Source organism: Channa argus, unplaced genomic scaffold (genome assembly GCF_033026475.1).
Source record: "Channa argus isolate prfri unplaced genomic scaffold, Channa argus male v1.0 Contig011, whole genome shotgun sequence".
Classification (NCBI taxonomy): domain Eukaryota; kingdom Metazoa; phylum Chordata; class Actinopteri; order Anabantiformes; family Channidae; genus Channa; species Channa argus.
Genome location: NW_027125230.1, coordinates 108,170 through 133,236, shown reverse-complemented (window position 1 = coordinate 133,236; position 25,067 = coordinate 108,170). Strand labels below are relative to the sequence as shown.

The 25,067-nt window shown below is 41.6% G+C and overlaps 23 pseudogenes; all 23 read left to right on the top strand.

Moving 5' to 3' along the window:
* Positions 1–321: 321 nt before the first annotated feature.
* On the top strand, positions 322–440 carry LOC137111467 (5S ribosomal RNA; annotated as a pseudogene).
* An 857-nt stretch (positions 441–1,297) lies between these two features.
* On the top strand, positions 1,298–1,416 carry LOC137111743 (5S ribosomal RNA; annotated as a pseudogene).
* A 1,843-nt stretch (positions 1,417–3,259) lies between these two features.
* On the top strand, positions 3,260–3,378 carry LOC137111742 (5S ribosomal RNA; annotated as a pseudogene).
* Positions 3,379–4,235: 857 nt separating this feature from the next.
* LOC137112002 (5S ribosomal RNA) lies at positions 4,236–4,354 on the top strand (annotated as a pseudogene).
* Positions 4,355–5,222: 868 nt separating this feature from the next.
* Positions 5,223–5,341, top strand: LOC137111563 (5S ribosomal RNA; annotated as a pseudogene).
* Positions 5,342–6,209: 868 nt separating this feature from the next.
* Positions 6,210–6,328, top strand: LOC137111443 (5S ribosomal RNA; annotated as a pseudogene).
* Positions 6,329–7,185: 857 nt separating this feature from the next.
* On the top strand, positions 7,186–7,304 carry LOC137111466 (5S ribosomal RNA; annotated as a pseudogene).
* An 857-nt stretch (positions 7,305–8,161) lies between these two features.
* On the top strand, positions 8,162–8,280 carry LOC137111741 (5S ribosomal RNA; annotated as a pseudogene).
* A 1,834-nt stretch (positions 8,281–10,114) lies between these two features.
* Positions 10,115–10,233, top strand: LOC137112001 (5S ribosomal RNA; annotated as a pseudogene).
* An 868-nt stretch (positions 10,234–11,101) lies between these two features.
* LOC137111487 (5S ribosomal RNA) lies at positions 11,102–11,220 on the top strand (annotated as a pseudogene).
* An 857-nt stretch (positions 11,221–12,077) lies between these two features.
* On the top strand, positions 12,078–12,196 carry LOC137111465 (5S ribosomal RNA; annotated as a pseudogene).
* An 857-nt stretch (positions 12,197–13,053) lies between these two features.
* Positions 13,054–13,172, top strand: LOC137111739 (5S ribosomal RNA; annotated as a pseudogene).
* A 1,834-nt stretch (positions 13,173–15,006) lies between these two features.
* LOC137112000 (5S ribosomal RNA) lies at positions 15,007–15,125 on the top strand (annotated as a pseudogene).
* An 868-nt stretch (positions 15,126–15,993) lies between these two features.
* Positions 15,994–16,112, top strand: LOC137111486 (5S ribosomal RNA; annotated as a pseudogene).
* An 868-nt stretch (positions 16,113–16,980) lies between these two features.
* LOC137111464 (5S ribosomal RNA) lies at positions 16,981–17,099 on the top strand (annotated as a pseudogene).
* Positions 17,100–17,966: 867 nt separating this feature from the next.
* On the top strand, positions 17,967–18,085 carry LOC137112075 (5S ribosomal RNA; annotated as a pseudogene).
* An 867-nt stretch (positions 18,086–18,952) lies between these two features.
* LOC137111688 (5S ribosomal RNA) lies at positions 18,953–19,071 on the top strand (annotated as a pseudogene).
* Positions 19,072–19,938: 867 nt separating this feature from the next.
* On the top strand, positions 19,939–20,057 carry LOC137111738 (5S ribosomal RNA; annotated as a pseudogene).
* Positions 20,058–20,914: 857 nt separating this feature from the next.
* On the top strand, positions 20,915–21,033 carry LOC137112064 (5S ribosomal RNA; annotated as a pseudogene).
* An 867-nt stretch (positions 21,034–21,900) lies between these two features.
* On the top strand, positions 21,901–22,019 carry LOC137111687 (5S ribosomal RNA; annotated as a pseudogene).
* Positions 22,020–22,886: 867 nt separating this feature from the next.
* On the top strand, positions 22,887–23,005 carry LOC137111737 (5S ribosomal RNA; annotated as a pseudogene).
* Positions 23,006–23,862: 857 nt separating this feature from the next.
* Positions 23,863–23,981, top strand: LOC137112053 (5S ribosomal RNA; annotated as a pseudogene).
* Positions 23,982–24,848: 867 nt separating this feature from the next.
* Positions 24,849–24,967, top strand: LOC137111686 (5S ribosomal RNA; annotated as a pseudogene).
* Positions 24,968–25,067: the final 100 nt, after the last annotated feature.

The following is a 25,067-nucleotide window of genomic DNA, read 5'->3' as shown; positions in this document are numbered from 1 at the left end:
TGTGGGAAATGGCTTATTTTGTTTATTATGTTGGCCTTGGTTCGCCCTGAGTTGTAGTGTCATGTTTTGTTTGACACTTTCTTTCGTTTAAAATAAATATCATTCTGTTGGAACATCTCGATCCTGGATTTTGGTTTGGGGATCGGAGAGGGAACATGCTAATTTATCTTTGTATGTTGCACCCTGACCCCCTAGAAAGGGGCGTAACAGACCAGTACAGTTATAGTACTTTGTACTTTGACACATTTATCTTCTTCTTAGCAAGTGTCATGCATTCTGCTTCTCCAGCGTTTTTAAGAGCTGTTGATGATATCAAATGCATGTTACGGCCACACCGCTCTCTAAGCGCCCGATCTCGTCCGATCTCGGCAGCCAAATAGGGCCGGGCCTGGTTAGTACTTGGTAGGAAGACCGCCTGGGAATACCAGGTGCTGTAAGCTTTTTTGCTTGGGTTTACGGGCAGCTCAAGCTGGTGTTACTGCCTATTTATTCATAGAAATTGTTCTATATTTTCATCAAATTTTGTTCTTTCATTGCTGTTTTGCTACTTTATTGGTTTGTCAACCATCGTGCTTCATTACTAGTAGACCATGTTACGGTCCTGGCCATATGTGTTGTTTTTATTTTCTTGTTCTTATAGGTGCCCTGCCTGATTGGCCGGATTTGGGGGAAGTACAGGATGCTGATTGGTCCATCCTACACTTCCTGGAGTTTTAAATGTACGGTTCCCAACAGCTAGCGAGGCTCTTTCTGGCAGAAGCACCTGTTTGCTGTTCTTGGTTTCCAAATATTATTTAGCATTTTTGAATTGTTAGGTTTTGTGCCGTGGTTTTGTTTATAAATTGTATATTTTGTAAATAGTATTAAATCTGTAGGGGTGAACTGCCATTTTCTTTGGACTGTTTTCACATTAGGGAGTTAGGGTTAGCGACTGTCTTTTGGTTTGTTTCTTTCTATCAGCCTAGCTAGCACTTTCTGTGGGAAATGGCTTATTTTGTTTATTATGTTGGCCTTGGTTCGCCCTGAGTTGTAGTGTCATGTTTTGTTTGACACTTTCTTTCGTTTAAAATAAATATCATTCTGTTGGAACATCTCGATCCTGGATTTTGGTTTGGGGATCGGAGAGGGAACATGCTAATTTATCTTTGTATGTTGCACCCTGACCCCCTAGAAAGGGGCGTAACAGACCAGTACAGTTATAGTACTTTGTACTTTGCCACATTTATCTTCTTCTTAGCAAGTGTCATGCATTCTGCTTCTCCAGCGTTTTTAAGAGCTGTTGATGATATCAAATGCAGCTTACGGCCACACCGCTCTCTAAGCGCCCGATCTCGTCCGATCTCGGCAGCCAAATAGAGCCGGGCCTGGTTAGTACTTGGTAGGAAGACCGCCTGGGAATACCAGGTGCTGTAAGCTTTTTTGCTTGGGTTTACGGGCAGCACAAGCTGGTGTTACTGCCTATTTATTCATAGAAATTGTTCTATATTTTCATCAAATTTTGTTCTTTCATTGCTGTTTTGCTACTTTATTGGTTTGCCAACCATCGTGCTTCATTACTAGTAGACCATGTTACGGTCCTGGCCATATGTGTTGTTTTTATTTTCTTGTTCTTATAGGTGCCCTTCCTGATTGGCTGGATTGGGGGGCAGTACAGGAAGCTGATTGGTCCAACCTACACTTCCTGGAGTTTTAAAAGTATGGTTCCCAACAGCTAGCGAGGCTCTTTCTGGCATCAGCACCTGTTTGCTGTTCTTGGTTTCCAAACCTTATTTAGCATTTTTGAATTGTTAGGTTTTGTGCCGTGGTTTTGTTTATAAATTGTATATTTTGTAAATAGTATTAAATCTGTAGGGGTGGACTGCCATTTTTCTTTTGATTGTTTTCTCTTGTTTTCACATTAGGGAGTTAGGGTTAGCGACTGTCTTTTGGTTTGTTTCTTTCTATCAGGCTAGCTAGCACTTTCTGTGGGAAATGGCTTATTTTGTTTATTATGTTGGCCTTGGTTCGCCCTGAGTTGTAGTGTCATGTTTTGTTTGACACTTTCTTTCGTTTAAAATAAATATCATTCTGTTGGAACATCTCAATCCTGGATTTTGGTTTGGGGATCGGAGAGGGAACATGCAAATTTATCTTTGTATGTTTCACCCTGACCCCCTAGACAGGGGCGTAACAGACCAGTACAGTTATAGTACTTTGTACTTTGCCACATTTATCTTCTTCTTAGCAAGTGTCATGCATTCTGCTTCTCCAGCGTTTTTAAGAGCTGTTGATGATGTCAAATGCATGTTACGGCCACACCGCTCTCTAAGCGTCCGATCTCGGCAGCCAAATAGGGCCGGGCCTGGTTAGTACTTGGTAGGAAGACCGCCTGGGAATACCAGGTGCTGTAAGCTTTTTTGCTTGGGTTTACGGGCAGCTCAAGCTGGTGTTACTGCCTATTTATTCATAGAAATTGTTCTATATTTTCATCAAATTTTGTTCTTTCATTGCTGTTTTGCTACTTTATTGGTTTGTCAACCATCGTGCTTCATTACTAGTAGACCATGTTACGGTCCTGGCCATATGTGTTGTTTTTATTTTCTTGTTCTTATAGGTGCCCTGCCTGATTGGCCGGATTTGGGGGAAGTACAGGAAGCTGATTGGTCCATCCTACACTTCCTGGAGTTTTAAAAGTACGGTTCCCAACAGCTAGCGAGGCTCTTTCTGGCAGCAGCACCTGTTTGCTGTTCTTGGTTTCCAAATCTTATTTAACATTTTTGAATTGTTAGGTTTTGTGCCGTGGTTTTGTTTATAAATTGTATATTTTGTAAATAGTATTAAATCTGTAGGGGTGGACTGCCATTTTCTTTTGATTGTTTTCTCTTGTTTTCACATTAGGGAGTTAGGGTTAGCGACTATCTTTTAGTTTGTTTATTTTATCAGGCTAGCTAGCACTTTCTGTGGGAAATGGCTTATTTTGTTTATTATGTTGGCCTTGGTTCGCCCTGAGTTGTAGTGTCATGTTTTGTTTGACACTTTCTTTCGTTTAAAATAAATATCATTCTGTTGGAACATCTCAATCCTGGATTTTGGTTTGAGGATCGGAGAGGGAACATGCAAATTTATCTTTGTATGTTTCACCCTGACCCCCTAGACAGGGGCGTAACAGACCAGTACAGTTATAGTACTTTGTACTTTGCCACATTTATCTTCTTCTTAGCAAGTGTCATGCATTCTGCTTCTCTAGCGTTTTTAAGAGCTGTTGATAATGTCAAATGCAGCTTACGGCCACACCGCTCTCTAAGCGCCCGATCTCGTCCGATCTCGGCAGCCAAATAGAGCCGGGCCTGGTTAGTACTTGGTAGGAAGACCGCCTGGGAATACCAGGTGCTGTAAGCTTTTTTGCTTGGGTTTACGGGCAGCTCAAGCTGGTGTTACTGCCTATTTATTCATAGAAATTGTTCTATATTTTCATCAAATTTTGTTCTTTCATTGCTGTTTTGCTACTTTATTGGTTTGTCAACCATCGTGCTTCATTACTAGTAGACCATGTTACGGTCCTGGCCATATGTGTTGTTTTTATTTTCTTGTTCTTATAGGTGCCCTGCCTGATTGGCCGGATTTGGGGGAAGTACAGGAAGCTGATTGGTCCATCCTACACTTCCTGGAGTTTTAAAAGTACGGTTCCCAACAGCTAGCGAGGCTCTTTCTGGCAGCAGCACCTGTTTGCTGTTCTTAGTTTCCAAATCTTATTTAGCATTTTTGAATTGTTAGGTTTTGTGCCGTGGTTTTGTTTATAAATTGTATATTTTGTAAATAGTATTAAATCTGTAGGGGTGAACTGCCATTTTCTTTGGACTGTTTTCACATTAGGGAGTTAGGGTTAGCGACTGTCTTTTGGTTTGTTTCTTTCTATCAGGCTAGCTAGCACTTTCTGTGGGAAATGGCTTATTTTGTTTATTATGTTGGCCTTGGTTCGCCCTGAGTTGTAGTGTCATGTTTTGTTTGACACTTTCTTTCGTTTAAAATAAATATCATTCTGTTGGAACATGTCGATCCTGGATTTTGGTTTGGGGATCGGAGAGGGAACATGCAAATTTATCTTTGTATGTTTCACCCTGACCCCCTAGACAGGGGCGTAACAGACCAGTACAGTTATAGTACTTTGTACTTTGCCACATTTATCTTCTTCTTAGCAAGTGTCATGCATTCTGCTTCTCCAGCGTTTTTAAGAGCTGTTGATGATGTCAAATGCAGCTTACGGCCACACCGCTCTTTAAGCGCCCGATCTCGTCCGATCTCGGCAGCCAAATAGGGCCGGGCCTGGTTAGTACTTGGTAGGAAGACCGCCTGGGAATACCAGGTGCTGTAAGCTTTTTTGCTTGGGTTTACGGGCAGCTCAAGCTGGTGTTACTGCCTATTTATTCATAGAAATTGTTCTATATTTTCATCAAATTTTGTTCTTTCATTGCTGTTTTGCTACTTTATTGGTTTGTCAACCATCGTGCGTCATTACTAGTAGACCATGTTACGGTCCTGGCCATATGTGTTGTTTTTATTTTCTTGTTCTTATAGGTGCCCTGCCTGATTGGCCGGATTTGGGGGAAGTACAGGAAGCTGATTGGTCCATCCTACACTTCCTGGAGTTTTAAAAGTACGGTTCCCAACAGCTAGCGAGGCTCTTTCTGGCAGCAGCACCTGTTTGCTGTTCTTGGTTTCCAAATCTTATTTAGCATTTTTGAATTGTTAGGTTTTGTGCCGTGGTTTTGTTTATAAATTGTATATTTTGTAAATACTATTAAATCTGTAGGGGTGGACTGCCATTTTTCTTTTGATTGTTTTCTCTTGTTTTCACATTAGGGAGTTAGGGTTAGCGACTATCTTTTGGTTTGTTTATTTCTATCAGGCTAGCTAGCACTTTCTGTGGGAAATGGCTTATTTTGTTTATTATGTTGGCCTTGGTTCGCCCTGAGTTGTAGTGTCATGTTTTGTTTGACACTTTCTTTCGTTTAAAATAAATATCATTCTGTTGGAACATCTCGATTCTGGATTTTGGTTTGGGGATCGGAGAGGGAACATGCTAATTTATCTTTGTATGTTGCACCCTGACCCCCTAGACAGGGGCGTAACAGACCAGTACAGTTATAGTACTTTGTACTTTGCCACATTTATCTTCTTCTTAGCAAGTGTCATGCATTCTGCTTCTCCAGCGTTTTTAAGAGCTGTTGATGATGTCAAATGCAGCTTAGGGCCACACCGCTCTCTGAGCGCCCGATCTCGTCCGATCTCAGCAGCCAAATAGGGCCGGGCCTGGTTAGTACTTGGTAGGAAGACCGCCTGGGAATACCAGGTGCTGTAAGCTTTTTTGCTTGGGTTTACGGGCAGCACAAGCTGGTGTTACTGCCTATTTATTCATAGAAATTGTTCTATATTTTCATCAAATTTTGTTCTTTCATTGCTGTTTTGCTACTTTATTGGTTTGTCAACCATCGTGCTTCATTACTAGTAGACCATGTTACGGTCCTGGCCATATGTGTTGTTTTTATTTTCTTGTTCTTATAGGTGCCCTGCCTGATTGGCCGGATTTGGGGGAAGTACAGGAAGCTGATTGGTCCATCCTACACTTCCTGGAGTTTTAAAAGTACGGTTCCCAACAGCTAGCGAGGCTCTTTCTGGCAGCAGCACCTGTTTGCTGTTCTTGGTTTCCAAACCTTATTTAGCATTTTTGAATTGTTAGGTTTTGTGCCGTGGTTTTGTTTATAAATTGTATATTTTGTAAATAGTATTAAATCTGTAGGGGTGGACTGCCATTTTTCTTTTGATTGTTTTCTCTTGTTTTCGCATTAGGGAGTTAGGGTTAGCGACTGTCTTTTGGTTTGTTTCTTTCTATCAGGCTAGCTAGCACTTTCTGTGGGAAATGGCTTATTTTGTTTATTATGTTGGCCTTGGTTCGCCCTGAGTTGTAGTGTCATGTTTTGTTTGACACTTTCTTTCGTTTAAAATAAATATCATTCTGTTGGAACATCTCAATCCTGGATTTTGGTTTGGGGATCGGAGAGGGAACATGCAAATTTATCTTTGTATGTTTCACCCTGACCCCCTAGACAGGGGCGTAACAGACCAGTACAGTTATAGTACTTTGTACTTTGCCACATTTATCTTCTTCTTAGCAAGTGTCATGCATTCTGCTTCTCTAGCGTTTTTAAGAGCTGTTGATGATATCAAATGCATGTTACGGCCACACCGCTCTCTAAGCGCCCGATCTCGTCCGATCTCGGCAGTCAAATAGGGCCGGGCCTGGTTAGTACTTGGTAGGAAGACCGCCTGGGAATACCAGGTGCTGTAAGCTTTTTTGCTTGGGTTTACGGGCAGCTCAAGCTGGTGTTACTGCCTATTTATTCATAGAAATTGTTCTATATTTTCATCAAATTTTGTTCTTTCATTGCTGTTTTGCTACTTTATTGGTTTGCCAACCATCGTGCTTCATTACTAGTAGACCATGTTACGGTCCTGGCCATATGTGTTGTTTTTATTTTCTTGTTCTTATAGGTGCCCTGCCTGATTGGCCGGATTGGGGGGCAGTACAGGAAGCTGATTGGTCCATCCTACACTTCCTGGAGTTTTAAAAGTACGGTTCCCAACAGCTAGCGAGGCTCTTTCTGGCATCAGCACCTGTTTGCTGTTCTTGGTTTCCAAACCTTATTTAGCATTTTTGAATTGTTAGGTTTTGTGCCGTGGTTTTGTTTATAAATTGTATATTTTGTAAATAGTATTAAATCTGTAGGGGTGAACTGCCATTTTCTTTGGACTGTTTTCACATTAGGGAGTTAGGGTTAGCGACTGTCTTTTGGTTTGTTTATTTCTATCAGGCTAGCTTGCACTTTCTGTGGGAAATGGCTTATTTTGTTTATTATGTTGGCCTTGGTTCGCCCTGAGTTGTAGTGTCATGTTTTGTTTGACACTTTCTTTCGTTTAAAATAAATATCATTCTGTTGGAACATCTCGATCCTGGATTTTGGTTTGGGGATCGGAGAGGGAACATGCTAATTTATCTTTGTATGTTGCACCCTGACCCCCTAGAAAGGGGCGTAACAGACCAGTACAGTTATAGTACTTTGTACTTTGACACATTTATCTTCTTCTTAGCAAGTGTCATGCATTCTGCTTCTCCAGCGTTTTTAAGAGCTGTTGATGATATCAAATGCATGTTACGGCCACACCGCTCTCTAAGCGCCCGATCTCGTCCGATCTCGGCAGCCAAATAGGGCCGGGCCTGGTTAGTACTTGGTAGGAAGACCGCCTGGGAATACCAGGTGCTGTAAGCTTTTTTGCTTGGGTTTACGGGCAGCTCAAGCTGGTGTTACTGCCTATTTATTCATAGAAATTGTTCTATATTTTCATCAAATTTTGTTCTTTCATTGCTGTTTTGCTACTTTATTGGTTTGTCAACCATCGTGCTTCATTACTAGTAGACCATGTTACGGTCCTGGCCATATGTGTTGTTTTTATTTTCTTGTTCTTATAGGTGCCCTGCCTGATTGGCCGGATTTGGGGGAAGTACAGGATGCTGATTGGTCCATCCTACACTTCCTGGAGTTTTAAATGTACGGTTCCCAACAGCTAGCGAGGCTCTTTCTGGCAGCAGCACCTGTTTGCTGTTCTTGGTTTCCAAATATTATTTAGCATTTTTGAATTGTTAGGTTTTGTGCCGTGGTTTTGTTTATAAATTGTATATTTTGTAAATAGTATTAAATCTGTAGGGGTGAACTGCCATTTTCTTTGGACTGTTTTCACATTAGGGAGTTAGGGTTAGCGACTGTCTTTTGGTTTGTTTCTTTCTATCAGCCTAGCTAGCACTTTCTGTGGGAAATGGCTTATTTTGTTTATTATGTTGGCCTTGGTTCGCCCTGAGTTGTAGTGTCATGTTTTGTTTGACACTTTCTTTCGTTTAAAATAAATATCATTCTGTTGGAACATCTCGATCCTGGATTTTGGTTTGGGGATCGGAGAGGGAACATGCTAATTTATCTTTGTATGTTGCACCCTGACCCCCTAGAAAGGGGCGTAACAGACCAGTACAGTTATAGTACTTTGTACTTTGCCACATTTATCTTCTTCTTAGCAAGTGTCATGCATTCTGCTTCTCCAGCGTTTTTAAGAGCTGTTGATGATATCAAATGCAGCTTACGGCCACACCGCTCTCTAAGCGCCCGATCTCGTCCGATCTCGGCAGCCAAATAGAGCCGGGCCTGGTTAGTACTTGGTAGGAAGACCGCCTGGGAATACCAGGTGCTGTAAGCTTTTTTGCTTGGGTTTACGGGCAGCACAAGCTGGTGTTACTGCCTATTTATTCATAGAAATTGTTCTATATTTTCATCAAATTTTGTTCTTTCATTGCTGTTTTGCTACTTTATTGGTTTGCCAACCATCGTGCTTCATTACTAGTAGACCATGTTACGGTCCTGGCCATATGTGTTGTTTTTATTTTCTTGTTCTTATAGGTGCCCTTCCTGATTGGCTGGATTGGGGGGCAGTACAGGAAGCTGATTGGTCCAACCTACACTTCCTGGAGTTTTAAAAGTACGGTTCCCAACAGCTAGCGAGGCTCTTTCTGGCATCAGCACCTGTTTGCTGTGCTTGGTTTCCAAACCTTATTTAGCATTTTTGAATTGTTAGGTTTTGTGCCGTGGTTTTGTTTATAAATTGTATATTTTGTAAATAGTATTAAATCTGTAGGGGTGGACTGCCATTTTTCTTTTGATTGTTTTCTCTTGTTTTCACATTAGGGAGTTAGGGTTAGCGACTGTCTTTTGGTTTGTTTCTTTCTATCAGGCTAGCTAGCACTTTCTGTGGGAAATGGCTTATTTTGTTTATTATGTTGGCCTTGGTTCGCCCTGAGTTGTAGTGTCATGTTTTGTTTGACACTTTCTTTCGTTTAAAATAAATATCATTCTGTTGGAACATCTCAATCCTGGATTTTGGTTTGGGGATCGGAGAGGGAACATGCAAATTTATCTTTGTATGTTTCACCCTGACCCCCTAGACAGGGGCGTAACAGACCAGTACAGTTATAGTACTTTGTACTTTGCCACATTTATCTTCTTCTTAGCAAGTGTCATGCATTCTGCTTCTCCAGCGTTTTTAAGAGCTGTTGATGATGTCAAATGCATGTTACGGCCACACCGCTCTCTAAGCGTCCGATCTCGGCAGCCAAATAGGGCCGGGCCTGGTTAGTACTTGGTAGGAAGACCGCCTGGGAATACCAGGTGCTGTAAGCTTTTTTGCTTGGGTTTACGGGCAGCTCAAGCTGGTGTTACTGCCTATTTATTCATAGAAATTGTTCTATATTTTCATCAAATTTTGTTCTTTCATTGCTGTTTTGCTACTTTATTGGTTTGTCAACCATCGTGCTTCATTACTAGTAGACCATGTTACGGTCCTGGCCATATGTGTTGTTTTTATTTTCTTGTTCTTATAGGTGCCCTGCCTGATTGGCCGGATTTGGGGGAAGTACAGGAAGCTGATTGGTCCATCCTACACTTCCTGGAGTTTTAAAAGTACGGTTCCCAACAGCTAGCGAGGCTCTTTCTGGCAGCAGCACCTGTTTGCTGTTCTTAGTTTCCAAATCTTATTTAGCATTTTTGAATTGTTAGGTTTTGTGCCGTGGTTTTGTTTATAAATTGTATATTTTGTAAATAGTATTAAATCTGTAGGGGTGAACTGCCATTTTCTTTGGACTGTTTTCACATTAGGGAGTTAGGGTTAGCGACTGTCTTTTGGTTTGTTTCTTTCTATCAGGCTAGCTAGCACTTTCTGTGGGAAATGGCTTATTTTGTTTATTATGTTGGCCTTGGTTCGCCCTGAGTTGTAGTGTCATGTTTTGTTTGACACTTTCTTTCGTTTAAAATAAATATCATTCTGTTGGAACATGTCGATCCTGGATTTTGGTTTGGGGATCGGAGAGGGAACATGCAAATTTATCTTTGTATGTTTCACCCTGACCCCCTAGACAGGGGCGTAACAGACCAGTACAGTTATAGTACTTTGTACTTTGCCACATTTATCTTCTTCTTAGCAAGTGTCATGCATTCTGCTTCTCCAGCGTTTTTAAGAGCTGTTGATGATGTCAAATGCAGCTTACGGCCACACCGCTCTTTAAGCGCCCGATCTCGTCCGATCTCGGCAGCCAAATAGGGCCGGGCCTGGTTAGTACTTGGTAGGAAGACCGCCTGGGAATACCAGGTGCTGTAAGCTTTTTTGCTTGGGTTTACGGGCAGCTCAAGCTGGTGTTACTGCCTATTTATTCATAGAAATTGTTCTATATTTTCATCAAATTTTGTTCTTTCATTGCTGTTTTGCTACTTTATTGGTTTGTCAACCATCGTGCGTCATTACTAGTAGACCATGTTACGGTCCTGGCCATATGTGTTGTTTTTATTTTCTTGTTCTTATAGGTGCCCTGCCTGATTGGCCGGATTTGGGGGAAGTACAGGAAGCTGATTGGTCCATCCTACACTTCCTGGAGTTTTAAAAGTACGGTTCCCAACAGCTAGCGAGGCTCTTTCTGGCAGCAGCACCTGTTTGCTGTTCTTGGTTTCCAAATCTTATTTAGCATTTTTGAATTGTTAGGTTTTGTGCCGTGGTTTTGTTTATAAATTGTATATTTTGTAAATAGTATTAAATCTGTAGGGGTGGACTGCCATTTTTCTTTTGATTGTTTTCTCTTGTTTTCACATTAGGGAGTTAGGGTTAGCGACTATCTTTTGGTTTGTTTATTTCTATCAGGCTAGCTAGCACTTTCTGTGGGAAATGGCTTATTTTGTTTATTATGTTGGCCTTGGTTCGCCCTGAGTTGTAGTGTCATGTTTTGTTTGACACTTTCTTTCGTTTAAAATAAATATCATTCTGTTGGAACATCTCGATTCTGGATTTTGGTTTGGGGATCGGAGAGGGAACATGCTAATTTATCTTTGTATGTTGCACCCTGACCCCCTAGACAGGGGCGTAACAGACCAGTACAGTTATAGTACTTTGTACTTTGCCACATTTATCTTCTTCTTAGCAAGTGTCATGCATTCTGCTTCTCCAGCGTTTTTAAGAGCTGTTGATGATGTCAAATGCAGCTTACGGCCACACCGCTCTCTGAGCGCCCGATCTCGTCCGATCTCAGCAGCCAAATAGGGCCGGGCCTGGTTAGTACTTGGTAGGAAGACCGCCTGGGAATACCAGGTGCTGTAAGCTTTTTTGCTTGGGTTTACGGGCAGCACAAGCTGGTGTTACTGCCTATTTATTCATAGAAATTGTTCTATATTTTCATCAAATTTTGTTCTTTCATTGCTGTTTTGCTACTTTATTGGTTTGTCAACCATCGTGCTTCATTACTAGTAGACCATGTTACGGTCCTGGCCATATGTGTTGTTTTTATTTTCTTGTTCTTATAGGTGCCCTGCCTGATTGGCCGGATTTGGGGGAAGTACAGGAAGCTGATTGGTCCATCCTACACTTCCTGGAGTTTTAAAAGTACGGTTCCCAACAGCTAGCGAGGCTCTTTCTGGCAGCAGCACCTGTTTGCTGTTCTTGGTTTCCAAACCTTATTTAGCATTTTTGAATTGTTAGGTTTTGTGCCGTGGTTTTGTTTATAAATTGTATATTTTGTAAATAGTATTAAATCTGTAGGGGTGAACTGCCATTTTCTTTGGACTGTTTTCACATTAGGGAGTTAGGGTTAGCGACTGTCTTTTGGTTTGTTTATTTCTATCAGGCTAGCTTGCACTTTCTGTGGGAAATGGCTTATTTTGTTTATTATGTTGGCCTTGGTTCGCCCTGAGTTGTAGTGTCATGTTTTGTTTGACACTTTCTTTCGTTTAAAATAAATATCATTCTGTTGGAACATCTCGATCCTGGATTTTGGTTTGGGGATCGGAGAGGGAACATGCTAATTTATCTTTGTATGTTGCACCCTGACCCCCTAGAAAGGGGCGTAACAGACCAGTACAGTTATAGTACTTTGTACTTTGACACATTTATCTTCTTCTTAGCAAGTGTCATGCATTCTGCTTCTCCAGCGTTTTTAAGAGCTGTTGATGATATCAAATGCATGTTACGGCCACACCGCTCTCTAAGCGCCCGATCTCGTCCGATCTCGGCAGCCAAATAGGGCCGGGCCTGGTTAGTACTTGGTAGGAAGACCGCCTGGGAATACCAGGTGCTGTAAGCTTTTTTGCTTGGGTTTACGGGCAGCTCAAGCTGGTGTTACTGCCTATTTATTCATAGAAATTGTTCTATATTTTCATCAAATTTTGTTCTTTCATTGCTGTTTTGCTACTTTATTGGTTTGTCAACCATCGTGCTTCATTACTAGTAGACCATGTTACGGTCCTGGCCATATGTGTTGTTTTTATTTTCTTGTTCTTATAGGTGCCCTGCCTGATTGGCCGGATTTGGGGGAAGTACAGGATGCTGATTGGTCCATCCTACACTTCCTGGAGTTTTAAATGTACGGTTCCCAACAGCTAGCGAGGCTCTTTCTGGCAGCAGCACCTGTTTGCTGTTCTTGGTTTCCAAATATTATTTAGCATTTTTGAATTGTTAGGTTTTGTGCCGTGGTTTTGTTTATAAATTGTATATTTTGTAAATAGTATTAAATCTGTAGGGGTGAACTGCCATTTTCTTTGGACTGTTTTCACATTAGGGAGTTAGGGTTAGCGACTGTCTTTTGGTTTGTTTCTTTCTATCAGCCTAGCTAGCACTTTCTGTGGGAAATGGCTTATTTTGTTTATTATGTTGGCCTTGGTTCGCCCTGAGTTGTAGTGTCATGTTTTGTTTGACACTTTCTTTCGTTTAAAATAAATATCATTCTGTTGGAACATCTCGATCCTGGATTTTGGTTTGGGGATCGGAGAGGGAACATGCTAATTTATCTTTGTATGTTGCACCCTGACCCCCTAGAAAGGGGCGTAACAGACCAGTACAGTTATAGTACTTTGTACTTTGCCACATTTATCTTCTTCTTAGCAAGTGTCATGCATTCTGCTTCTCCAGCGTTTTTAAGAGCTGTTGATGATATCAAATGCAGCTTACGGCCACACCGCTCTCTAAGCGCCCGATCTCGTCCGATCTCGGCAGCCAAATAGAGCCGGGCCTGGTTAGTACTTGGTAGGAAGACCGCCTGGGAATACCAGGTGCTGTAAGCTTTTTTGCTTGGGTTTACGGGCAGCACAAGCTGGTGTTACTGCCTATTTATTCATAGAAATTGTTCTATATTTTCATCAAATTTTGTTCTTTCATTGCTGTTTTGCTACTTTATTGGTTTGCCAACCATCGTGCTTCATTACTAGTAGACCATGTTACGGTCCTGGCCATATGTGTTGTTTTTATTTTCTTGTTCTTATAGGTGCCCTTCCTGATTGGCTGGATTGGGGGGCAGTACAGGAAGCTGATTGGTCCAACCTACACTTCCTGGAGTTTTAAAAGTACGGTTCCCAACAGCTAGCGAGGCTCTTTCTGGCATCAGCACCTGTTTGCTGTTCTTGGTTTCCAAACCTTATTTAGCATTTTTGAATTGTTAGGTTTTGTGCCGTGGTTTTGTTTATAAATTGTATATTTTGTAAATAGTATTAAATCTGTAGGGGTGGACTGCCATTTTTCTTTTGATTGTTTTCTCTTGTTTTCACATTAGGGAGTTAGGGTTAGCGACTGTCTTTTGGTTTGTTTCTTTCTATCAGGCTAGCTAGCACTTTCTGTGGGAAATGGCTTATTTTGTTTATTATGTTGGCCTTGGTTCGCCCTGAGTTGTAGTGTCATGTTTTGTTTGACACTTTCTTTCGTTTAAAATAAATATCATTCTGTTGGAACATCTCAATCCTGGATTTTGGTTTGGGGATCGGAGAGGGAACATGCAAATTTATCTTTGTATGTTTCACCCTGACCCCCTAGACAGGGGCGTAACAGACCAGTACAGTTATAGTACTTTGTACTTTGCCACATTTATCTTCTTCTTAGCAAGTGTCATGCATTCTGCTTCTCCAGCGTTTTTAAGAGCTGTTGATGATGTCAAATGCATGTTACGGCCACACCGCTCTCTAAGCGTCCGATCTCGGCAGCCAAATAGGGCCGGGCCTGGTTAGTACTTGGTAGGAAGACCGCCTGGGAATACCAGGTGCTATAAGCTTTTTTGCTTGGGTTTACGGGCAGCTCAAGCTGGTGTTACTGCCTATTTATTCATAGAAATTGTTCTATATTTTCATCAAATTTTGTTCTTTCATTGCTGTTTTGCTACTTTATTGGTTTGTCAACCATCGTGCTTCATTACTAGTAGACCATGTTACGGTCCTGGCCATATGTGTTGTTTTTATTTTCTTGTTCTTATAGGTGCCCTGCCTGATTGGCCGGATTTGGGGGAAGTACAGGAAGCTGATTGGTCCATCCTACACTTCCTGGAGTTTTAAAAGTACGGTTCCCAACAGCTAGCGAGGCTCTTTCTGGCAGCAGCACCTGTTTGCTGTTCTTAGTTTCCAAATCTTATTTAGCATTTTTGAATTGTTAGGTTTTGTGCCGTGGTTTTGTTTATAAATTGTATATTTTGTAAATAGTATTAAATCTGTAGGGGTGAACTGCCATTTTCTTTGGACTGTTTTCACATTAGGGAGTTAGGGTTAGCGACTGTCTTTTGGTTTGTTTCTTTCTATCAGGCTAGCTAGCACTTTCTGTGGGAAATGGCTTATTTTGTTTATTATGTTGGCCTTGGTTCGCCCTGAGTTGTAGTGTCATGTTTTGTTTGACACTTTCTTTCGTTTAAAATAAATATCATTCTGTTGGAACATGTCGATCCTGGATTTTGGTTTGGGGATCGGAGAGGGAACATGCAAATTTATCTTTGTATGTTTCACCCTGACCCCCTAGACAGGGGCGTAAAAGACCAGTACAGTTATAGTACTTTGTACTTTGCCACATTTATCTTCTTCTTAGCAAGTGTCATGCATTCTGCTTCTCCAGCGTTTTTAAGAGCTGTTGATGATGTCAAATGCAGCTTACGGCCACACCGCTCTTTAAGCGCCCGATCTCGTCCGATCTCGGCAGCCAAATAGGGCCGGGCCTGGTTAGTACTTGGTAGGAAGACCGCCTGGGAATACCAGGTGCTGTAAGCTTTTTTGCTTGGGTTTACGGGCAGCTCAAGCTGGTGTTACTGCCTATTTATTCATAGAAATTGTTCTATATTTTCATCAAATTTTGTTCTTTCATTGCTGTTTTGCTACTTTATTGGTTTGTCAACCATCGTGCGTCATTACTAGTAGACCATGTTACGGTCCTGGCCATATGTGTTGTTTTTATTTTCTTGTTCTTATAGGTGCCCTGCCTGATTGGCCGGATTTGGGGGAAGTACAGGAAGCTGATTGGTCCATCCTACACTTCCTGGAGTTTTAAAAGTACGGTTCCCAACAGCTAGCGAGGCTCTTTCTGGCAGCAGCACCTGTTTGCTGTTCTTGGTTTCCAAATCTTATTTAGCATTTTTGAATTGTTAGGTTTTGTGCCGTGGTTTTGTTTATAAATTGTATATTTTGTAAATAGTATTAAATCTGTAGGGGTGGACTGCCATTTTTCTTTTGATTGTTTTCTCTTGTTTTCACATTAGGGAGTTAGGGTTAGCGACTATCTTTTGGTTTGTTTATTTCTATCAGGCTAGCTAGCACTTTCTGTGGGAAATGGCTTATTTTGTTTATTATGTTGGCCTTGGTTCGCCCTGAGTTGTAGTGTCATGTTTTGTTTGACACTTTCTTTCGTTTAAAATAAATATCATTCTGTTGGAACATCACGATTCTGGATTTTGGTTTGGGGATCGGAGAGGGAACATGCTAATTTATCTTTGTATGTTGCACCCTGACCCCCTAGACAGGGGCGTAACAGACCAGTACAGTTATAGTACTTTGTACTTTGCCACATTTATCTTCTTCTTAGCAAGTGTCATGCATTCTGCTTCTCCAGCGTTTTTAAGAGCTGTTGATGATGTCAAATGCAGCTTACGGCCACACCGCTCTCTGAGCGCCCGATCTCGTCCGATCTCAGCAGCCAAATAGGGCCGGGCCTGGTTAGTACTTGGTAGGAAGACCGCCTGGGAATACCAGGTGCTGTAAGCTTTTTTGCTTGGGTTTACGGGCAGCACAAGCTGGTGTTACTGCCTATTTATTCATAGAAATTGTTCTATATTTTCATCAAATTTTGTTCTTTCATTGCTGTTTTGCTACTTTATTGGTTTGTCAACCATCGTGCTTCATTACTAGTAGACCATGTTACGGTCCTGGCCATATGTGTTGTTTTTATTTTCTTGTTCTTATAGGTGCCCTGCCTGATTGGCCGGATTTGGGGGAAGTACAGGAAGCTGATTGGTCCATCCTACACTTCCTGGAGTTTTAAAAGTACGGTTCCCAACAGCTAGCGAGGCTCTTTCTGGCAGCAGCACCTGTTTGCTGTTCTTGGTTTCCAAACCTTATTTAGCATTTTTGAATTGTTAGGTTTTGTGCCGTGGTTTTGTTTATAAATTGTATATTTTGTAAATAGTATTAAATCTGTAGGGGTGGACTGCCATTTTTCTTTTGATTGTTTTCTCTTGTTTTCGCATTAGGGAGTTAGGGTTAGCGACTGTCTTTTGGTTTGTTTCTTTCTATCAGGCTAGCTAGCACTTTCTGTGGGAAATGGCTTATTTTGTTTATTATGTTGGCCTTGGTTCGCCCTGAGTTGTAGTGTCATGTTTTGTTTGACACTTTCTTTCGTTTAAAATAAATATCATTCTGTTGGAACATCTCAATCCTGGATTTTGGTTTGGGGATCGGAGAGGGAACATGCAAATTTATCTTTGTATGTTTCACCCTGACCCCCTAGACAGGGGCGTAACAGACCAGTACAGTTATAGTAGTTTGTACTTTGCCACATTTATCTTCTTCTTAGCAAGTGTCATGCATTCTGCTTCTCTAGCGTTTTTAAGAGCTGTTGATGATATCAAATGCATGTTACGGCCACACCGCTCTCTAAGCGCCCGATCTCGTCCGATCTCGGCAGCCAAATAGGGCCGGGCCTGGTTAGTACTTGGTAGGAAGACCGCCTGGGAATACCAGGTGCTGTAAGCTTTTTTGCTTGGGTTTACGGGCAGCTCAAGCTGGTGTTACTGCCTATTTATTCATAGAAATTGTTCTATATTTTCATCAAATTTTGTTCTTTCATTGCTGTTTTGCTACTTTATTGGTTTGTCAACCATCGTGCTTCATTACTAGTAGACCATGTTACGGTCCTGGCCATATGTGTTGTTTTCATTTTCTTGTTCTTATAGGTGCCCTGCCTGATTGGCCGGATTGGGGGGCAGTACAGGAAGCTGATTGGTCCATCCTATACTTCCTGGAGTTTTAAAAGTACGGTTCCCAACAGCTAGCGAGGCTCTTTCTGGCATCAGCATCTGTTTGCTGTTCTTGGTTTCCAAACCTTATTTAGCATTTTTGAATTGTTAGGTTTTGTGCCGTGGTTTTGTTTATAAATTGTATATTTTGTAAATAGTATTAAATCTGTAGGGGTGGACTGCCATTTTCTTTTGATTGTTTTCTCTTGTTTTCACATTAGGGAGTTAGGGTTAGCGACTGTCTTTTGGTTTGTTTATTTCTATCAGGCTAGCTAGCACTTTCTGTGGGAAATGGCTTATTTTGTTTATTATGTTGGCCTTGGTTCGCCCTGAGTTGTAGTGTCATGTTTTATTTGACACTTTCTTTTGTTTGAAATAAATATCATTCTGTTGGAACATCTCGATCCTGGATTTTGGTTTGGGGATCGGAGAGGGAACATGCTAATTTATCTTTGTATGTTTCACCCTGACCCCCTAGACAGGGGCGTAACAGACCAGTACAGTTATAGTACTTTGTACTTTGCCACATTTATCTTCTTCTTAGCAAGTGTCATGCATTCTGCTTCTCCAGCGTTTTTAAGAGCTGTTGATGATGTCAAATGCAGCTTACGGCCACACCGCTCTCTAAGCGCCCGATCTCGTCCGATCTCGGCAGCCAAATAGAGCTGGGCCTGGTTAGTACTTGGTAGGAAGACCGCCTGGGAATACCAGGTGCTGTAAGCTTTTTTGCTTGGGTTTACGGGCAGCACAAGCTGGTGTTACTGCCTATTTATTCATAGAAATTGTTCTAGATTTTCAGCAAATGTTGTTCTTTCATTGCTGTTTTGCTACTTTATTGGTTTGTCAACCATCGTGCTTCATTACTAGTAGACCATGTTACGGTCCTGGCCATATGTGTTGTTTTTATTTTGTTGTTCTTATAGGTGCCCTGCCTGATTGGCTGGATTTGGGGGAAGTACAGGAAGCTGATTGGTCCATCCTACACTTCCTGGAGTTTTAAAAGTACGGTTCCCAACAGCTAGCGAGGCTCTTTCTGGCAGCAGCACCTGTTTGCTGTTCTTGGTTTCCAAACCTTATTTAGCATTTTTGAATTGTTAGGTTTTGTGCCGTGGTTTTGTTTATAAATTGTATATTTTGTAAATAGTATTAAATCTGTAGGGGTGGACTGCCATTTTCTTTTGATTGTTTTCTCTTGTTTTCACATTAGGGAGTTAGGGTTAGCGACTGTCTTTTGGTTTGTTTATTTCTATCAGGCTAGCTAGCACTTTCTGTGGGAAATGGCTTAATTTGTTTATTATGTTGGCCTTGGTTCGCCCTGAGTTGTAGTGTCATGTTTTGTTTGACACTTTCTTTCGTTTAAAATAAATATCATTCTGTTGGAACATCTCGATCCTGGATTTTGGTTTGGGGATCGGAGAGGGAACATGCTAATTTATCTTTGTATGTTGCACCCTGACCCCCTAGACATGGGCGTTCCAGACCAATACAGTTCTAGTACTTTGTACTTTGCCACATTTATCTTCTTCTTAGCAAGTGTCATGCATTCGGCTTCTCCAGCGTTTTTAAGAGCTGTTGATGATGTCAAATGCAGCTTACGGCCACACTGCTCTCTAAGCGCCCGATCCCGTCCGATCTCGGCAGCCAAATAAGGCCGGGCGTTGTTAGTACTTGGTAGGAAGACCGCCTGGGAATACCAGGTGCTGTAAGCTTTTTTGCTTGGGTATACGGGCAGCACAAGCTGGTGTTACTGCCTATTTATTCATAGAAATTGTTCTATATTTTCAGCAAATTTTGTTCTTTCATTGCTGTTTTGCTACTTTATTGGTTTGCCAACCATCGTGCTTCATTACTAGTAGACCATGTTACGGTCCTGGCCATATGTGTTGTTTTTATTTTCTTGTTCTTATAGGTGCCCTGCCTGATTGGCCGGATTGGGGGGCAGTACAGGAAGCTGATTGGTCCATCCTACACTTCCTGGAGTTTTAAAAGTACGGTTCCCAACAGCTAGCGAGGCTCTTTCTGGCATCAGCACCTGTTTGCTGTTCTTGGTTTCCTAAACTTATTTAGCATTTTTGAATTGTTAGGTTTTGTGCCGTGGTTTTGTTTATAAATTGTATATTTTGTAAATAGTATTAAATCTGTAGGGGTGAACAGCCATTTTCTTTTGATTGTTTTCTCTTGTTTTCACATTAGGGAGTTAGGGTTAGCGACTATCTTTTGGTTTGATTATTTCTATCAGGCTAGCTAGCACTTTCTGTGGGAAATGGCTTATTTTGTTTATTATGTTGGCCTTGGTTCGCCCTGAGTTGTAGTGTCATGTTTTGTTTGACACTTTCTTTCGTTTAAAATAAATATCATTCTGTTGGAACATCTCGATCCTGGATTTTGGTTTGGGGATTGGAGAGGGAACATGCTAATTTATCTTTGTATGTTGCACCCTGACCCCCTAGACAGGGGCGTAACAGACCAGTACAGTTATAGTACTTTGTACTTTGCCACATTTATCTTCTTCTTAGCAAGTGTCATGCATTCTGCTTCTCCAGCGTTTTTAAGAGCTGTTGATGATGTCAAATGCAGCTTACGGCCACACCGCTCTCTAAGCGCCCGATCTCGTCCGATCTCGGCAGCCAAATAGAGCCGGGCCTGGTTAGTACTTGGTAGGAAGACCGCCTGGGAATACCAGGTGCTGTAAGCTTTTTTGCTTGGGTTTACGGGCAGCACAAGCTGGTGTTACTGCCTATTTATTCATAGAAATTGTTCTATATTTTCATCAAATTTTGTTCTTTCATTGCTGTTTTGCTACTTTATTGGTTTGCCAACCATCGTGCTTCATTACTAGTAGACCATGTTACGGTCCTGGCCATATGTGTTGTTTTTATTTTCTTGTTCTTATAGGTGCCCTGCCTGATTGGCCGGATTGGGGGGCAGTACAGGAAGCTGATTGGTCCATCCTACACTTCCTGGAGTTTTAAAAGTACGGTTCCCAACAGCTAGCGAGGCTCTTTCTGGCATCAGCACCTGTTTGCTGTTCTTGGTTTCCAAACCTTATTTAGCATTTTTGAATTGTTAGGTTTTGTGCCGTGGTTTTGTTTATAAATTGTATATTTTGTAAATAGTATTAAATCTGTAGGGGTGAACTGCCATTTTCTTTGGACTGTTTTCACATTAGGGAGTTAGGGTTAGCGACTGTCTTTTGGTTTGTTTCTTTCTATCAGGCTAGCTAGCACTTTCTGTGGGAAATGGCTTATTTTGTTTATTATGTTGGCCTTGGTTCGCCCTGAGTTGTAGTGTCATGTTTTATTTGACACTTTCTTTTGTTTGAAATAAATATCATTCTGTTGGAACATCTCGATCCTGGATTTTGGTTTGGGGATCGGAGAGGGAACATGCTAATTTATCTTTGTATGTTGCACCCTGACCCCCTAGACAGGGGCGTAACAGACCAGTACAGTTATAGTACTTTGTACTTTGCCACATTTATCTTCTTCTTAGCAAGTGTCATGCATTCTGCTTCTCCAGCGTTTTTAAGAGCTGTTGATGATGTCAAATGCAGCTTACGGCCACACCGCTCTCTAAGCGCCCGATCTCGTCCGATCTCGGCAGCCAAATAGAGCTGGGCCTGGTTAGTACTTGGTAGGAAGACCGCCTGGGAATACCAGGTGCTGTAAGCTTTTTTGCTTGGGTTTACGGGCAGCACAAGCTGGTGTTACTGCCTATTTATTCATAGAAATTGTTCTAGATTTTCAGCAAATTTTGTTCTTTCATTGCTGTTTTGCTACTTTATTGGTTTGTCAACCATCGTGCTTCATTACTAGTAGACCATGTTACGGTCCTGGCCATATGTGTTGTTTTTATTTTGTTGTTCTTATAGGTGCCCTGCCTGATTGGCTGGATTTGGGGGAAGTACAGGAAGCTGATTGGTCCATCCTACACTTCCTGGAGTTTTAAAAGTACGGTTCCCAACAGCTAGCGAGGCTCTTTCTGGCAGCAGCACCTGTTTGCTGTTCTTGGTTTCCAAACCTTATTTAGCATTTTTGAATTGTTAGGTTTTGTGCCGTGGTTTTGTTTATAAATTGTATATTTTGTAAATAGTATTAAATCTGTAGGGGTGGACTGCCATTTTCTTTTGATTGTTTTCTCTTGTTTTCACATTAGGGAGTTAGGGTTAGCGACTGTCTTTTGGTTTGTTTATTTCTATCAGGCTAGCTAGCACTTTCTGTGGGAAATGGCTTAATTTGTTTATTATGTTGGCCTTGGTTCGCCCTGAGTTGTAGTGTCATGTTTTGTTTGACACTTTCTTTCGTTTAAAATAAATATCATTCTGTTGGAACATCTCGATCCTGGATTTTGGTTTGGGGATCGGAGAGGGAACATGCTAATTTATCTTTGTATGTTGCACCCTGACCCCCTAGACATGGGCGTTCCAGACCAATACAGTTCTAGTACTTTGTACTTTGCCACATTTATCTTCTTCTTAGCAAGTGTCATGCATTCGGCTTCTCCAGCGTTTTTAAGAGCTGTTGATGATGTCAAATGCAGCTTACGGCCACACTGCTCTCTAAGCGCCCGATCCCGTCCGATCTCGGCAGCCAAATAAGGCCGGGCGTTGTTAGTACTTGGTAGGAAGACCGCCTGGGAATACCAGGTGCTGTAAGCTTTTTTGCTTGGGTATACGGGCAGCACAAGCTGGTGTTACTGCCTATTTATTCATAGAAATTGTTCTATATTTTCAGCAAATTTTGTTCTTTCATTGCTGTTTTGCTACTTTATTGGTTTGCCAACCATCGTGCTTCATTACTAGTAGACCATGTTACGGTCCTGGCCATATGTGTTGTTTTTATTTTCTTGTTCTTATAGGTGCCCTGCCTGATTGGCCGGATTGGGGGGCAGTACAGGAAGCTGATTGGTCCATCCTACACTTCCTGGAGTTTTAAAAGTACGGTTCCCAACAGCTAGCGAGGCTCTTTCTGGCATCAGCACCTGTTTGCTGTTCTTGGTTTCCTAAACTTATTTAGCATTTTTGAATTGTTAGGTTTTGTGCCGTGGTTTTGTTTATAAATTGTATATTTTGTAAATAGTATTAAATCTGTAGGGGTGAACAGCCATTTTCTTTTGATTGTTTTCTCTTGTTTTCACATTAGGGAGTTAGGGTTAGCGACTATCTTTTGGTTTGATTATTTCTATCAGGCTAGCTAGCACTTTCTGTGGGAAATGGCTTATTTTGTTTATTATGTTGGCCTTGGTTCGCCCTGAGTTGTAGTGTCATGTTTTGTTTGACACTTTCTTTCGTTTAAAATAAATATCATTCTGTTGGAACATCTCGATCCTGGATTTTGGTTTGGGGATTGGAGAGGGAACATGCTAATTTATCTTTGTATGTTGCACCCTGACCCCCTAGACAGGGGCGTAACAGACCAGTACAGTTATAGTACTTTGTACTTTGCCACATTTATCTTCTTCTTAGCAAGTGTTATGCATTCTGCTTCTCCAGCGTTTTTAAGAGCTGTTGATGATGTCAAATCCAGCTTACGGCCACACCGCTCTCTAAGCGCCCGATCTCGTCCGATCTCGGCAGCCAAATAGAGCCGGGCCTGGTTAGTACTTGGTAGGAAGACCGCCTGGGAATACCAGGTGCTGTAAGCTATTTTGCTTGGGTTTACGGGCAGCACAAGCTGGTGTTACTGCCTATTTATTCATAGAAATTGTTCTATATTTTCATCAAATTTTGTTCTTTCATTGCTGTTTTGCTACTTTATTGGTTTGCCAACCATCGTGCTTCATTACTAGTAGACCATGTTACGGTCCTGGCCATATGTGTTGTTTTTATTTTCTTGTTCTTATAGGTGCCCTGCCTGATTGGCCGGATTGGGGGGCAGTACAGGAAGCTGATTGGTCCATCCTACACTTCCTGGAGTTTTAAAAGTACGGTTCCCAACAGCTAGCGAGGCTCTTTCTGGCATCAGCACCTGTTTGCTGTTCTTGGTTTCCAAACCTTATTTAGCATTTTTGAATTGTTAGGTTTTGTGCCGTGGTTTTGTTTATAAATTGTATATTTTGTAAATAGTATTAAATCTGTAGGGGTGAACTGCCATTTTCTTTGGACTGTTTTCACATTAGGGAGTTAGGGTTAGCGACTGTCTTTTGGTTTGTTTCTTTCTATCAGGCTAGCTAGCACTTTCTGTGGGAAATGGCTTATTTTGTTTATTATGTTGGCCTTGGTTCGCCCTGAGTTGTAGTGTCATGTTTTGTTTGACACTTTCTTTCGTTTAAAATAAATATCATTCTGTTGGAACATCTCAATCCTGGATTTTGGTTTGGGGATCGGAGAGGGAACATGCTAATTTATCTTTGTATGTTGCACCCTGACCCCCTAGACAGGGGCGTAACAGACCAGTACAGTTATAGTACTTTGTACTTTGCCACATTTATCTTCTTCTTAGCAAGTGTCATGCATTCTGCTTCTCCAGCGTTTTTAAGAGCTGTTGATGATGTCAAATGCAGCTTACGGCCACACCGCTCTCTAAGCGCCCGATCTCGTCCGATCTCGGCAGCCAAATAGAGCTGGGCCTGGTTAGTACTTGGTAGGAAGACCGCCTGGGAATACCAGGTGCTGTAAGCTTTTTTGCTTGGGTTTACGGGCAGCACAAGCTGGTGTTACTGCCTATTTATTCATAGAAATTGTTCTAGATTTTCAGCAAATTTTGTTCTTTCATTGCTGTTTTGCTACTTTATTGGTTTGTCAACCATCGTGCTTCATTACTAGTAGACCATGTTACGGTCCTGGCCATATGTGTTGTTTTTATTTTGTTGTTCTTATAGGTGCCCTGCCTGATTGGCTGGATTTGGGGGAAGTACAGGAAGCTGATTGGTCCATCCTACACTTCCTGGAGTTTTAAAAGTACGGTTCCCAACAGCTAGCGAGGCTCTTTCTGGCAGCAGCACCTGTTTGCTGTTCTTGGTTTCCAAACCTTATTTAGCATTTTTGAATTGTTAGGTTTTGTGCCGTGGTTTTGTTTATAAATTGTATATTTTGTAAATAGTATTAAATCTGTAGGGGTGGACTGCCATTTTCTTTTGATTGTTTTCTCTTGTTTTCACATTAGGGAGTTAGGGTTAGCGACTGTCTTTTGGTTTGTTTATTTCTATCAGGCTAGCTAGCACTTTCTGTGGGAAATGGCTTAATTTGTTTATTATGTTGGCCTTGGTTCGCCCTGAGTTGTAGTGTCATGTTTTGTTTGACACTTTCTTTCGTTTAAAATAAATATCATTCTGTTGGAACATCTCGATCCTGGATTTTGGTTTGGGGATCGGAGAGGGAACATGCTAATTTATCTTTGTATGTTGCACCCTGACCCCCTAGACATGGGCGTTCCAGACCAATACAGTTCTAGTACTTTGTACTTTGCCACATTTATCTTCTTCTTAGCAAGTGTCATGCATTCGGCTTCTCCAGCGTTTTTAAGAGCTGTTGATGATGTCAAATGCAGCTTACGGCCACACTGCTCTCTAAGCGCCCGATCCCGTCCGATCTCGGCAGCCAAATAAGGCCGGGCGTTGTTAGTACTTGGTAGGAAGACCGCCTGGGAATACCAGGTGCTGTAAGCTTTTTTGCTTGGGTATACGGGCAGCACAAGCTGGTGTTACTGCCTATTTATTCATAGAAATTGTTCTATATTTTCAGCAAATTTTGTTCTTTCATTGCTGT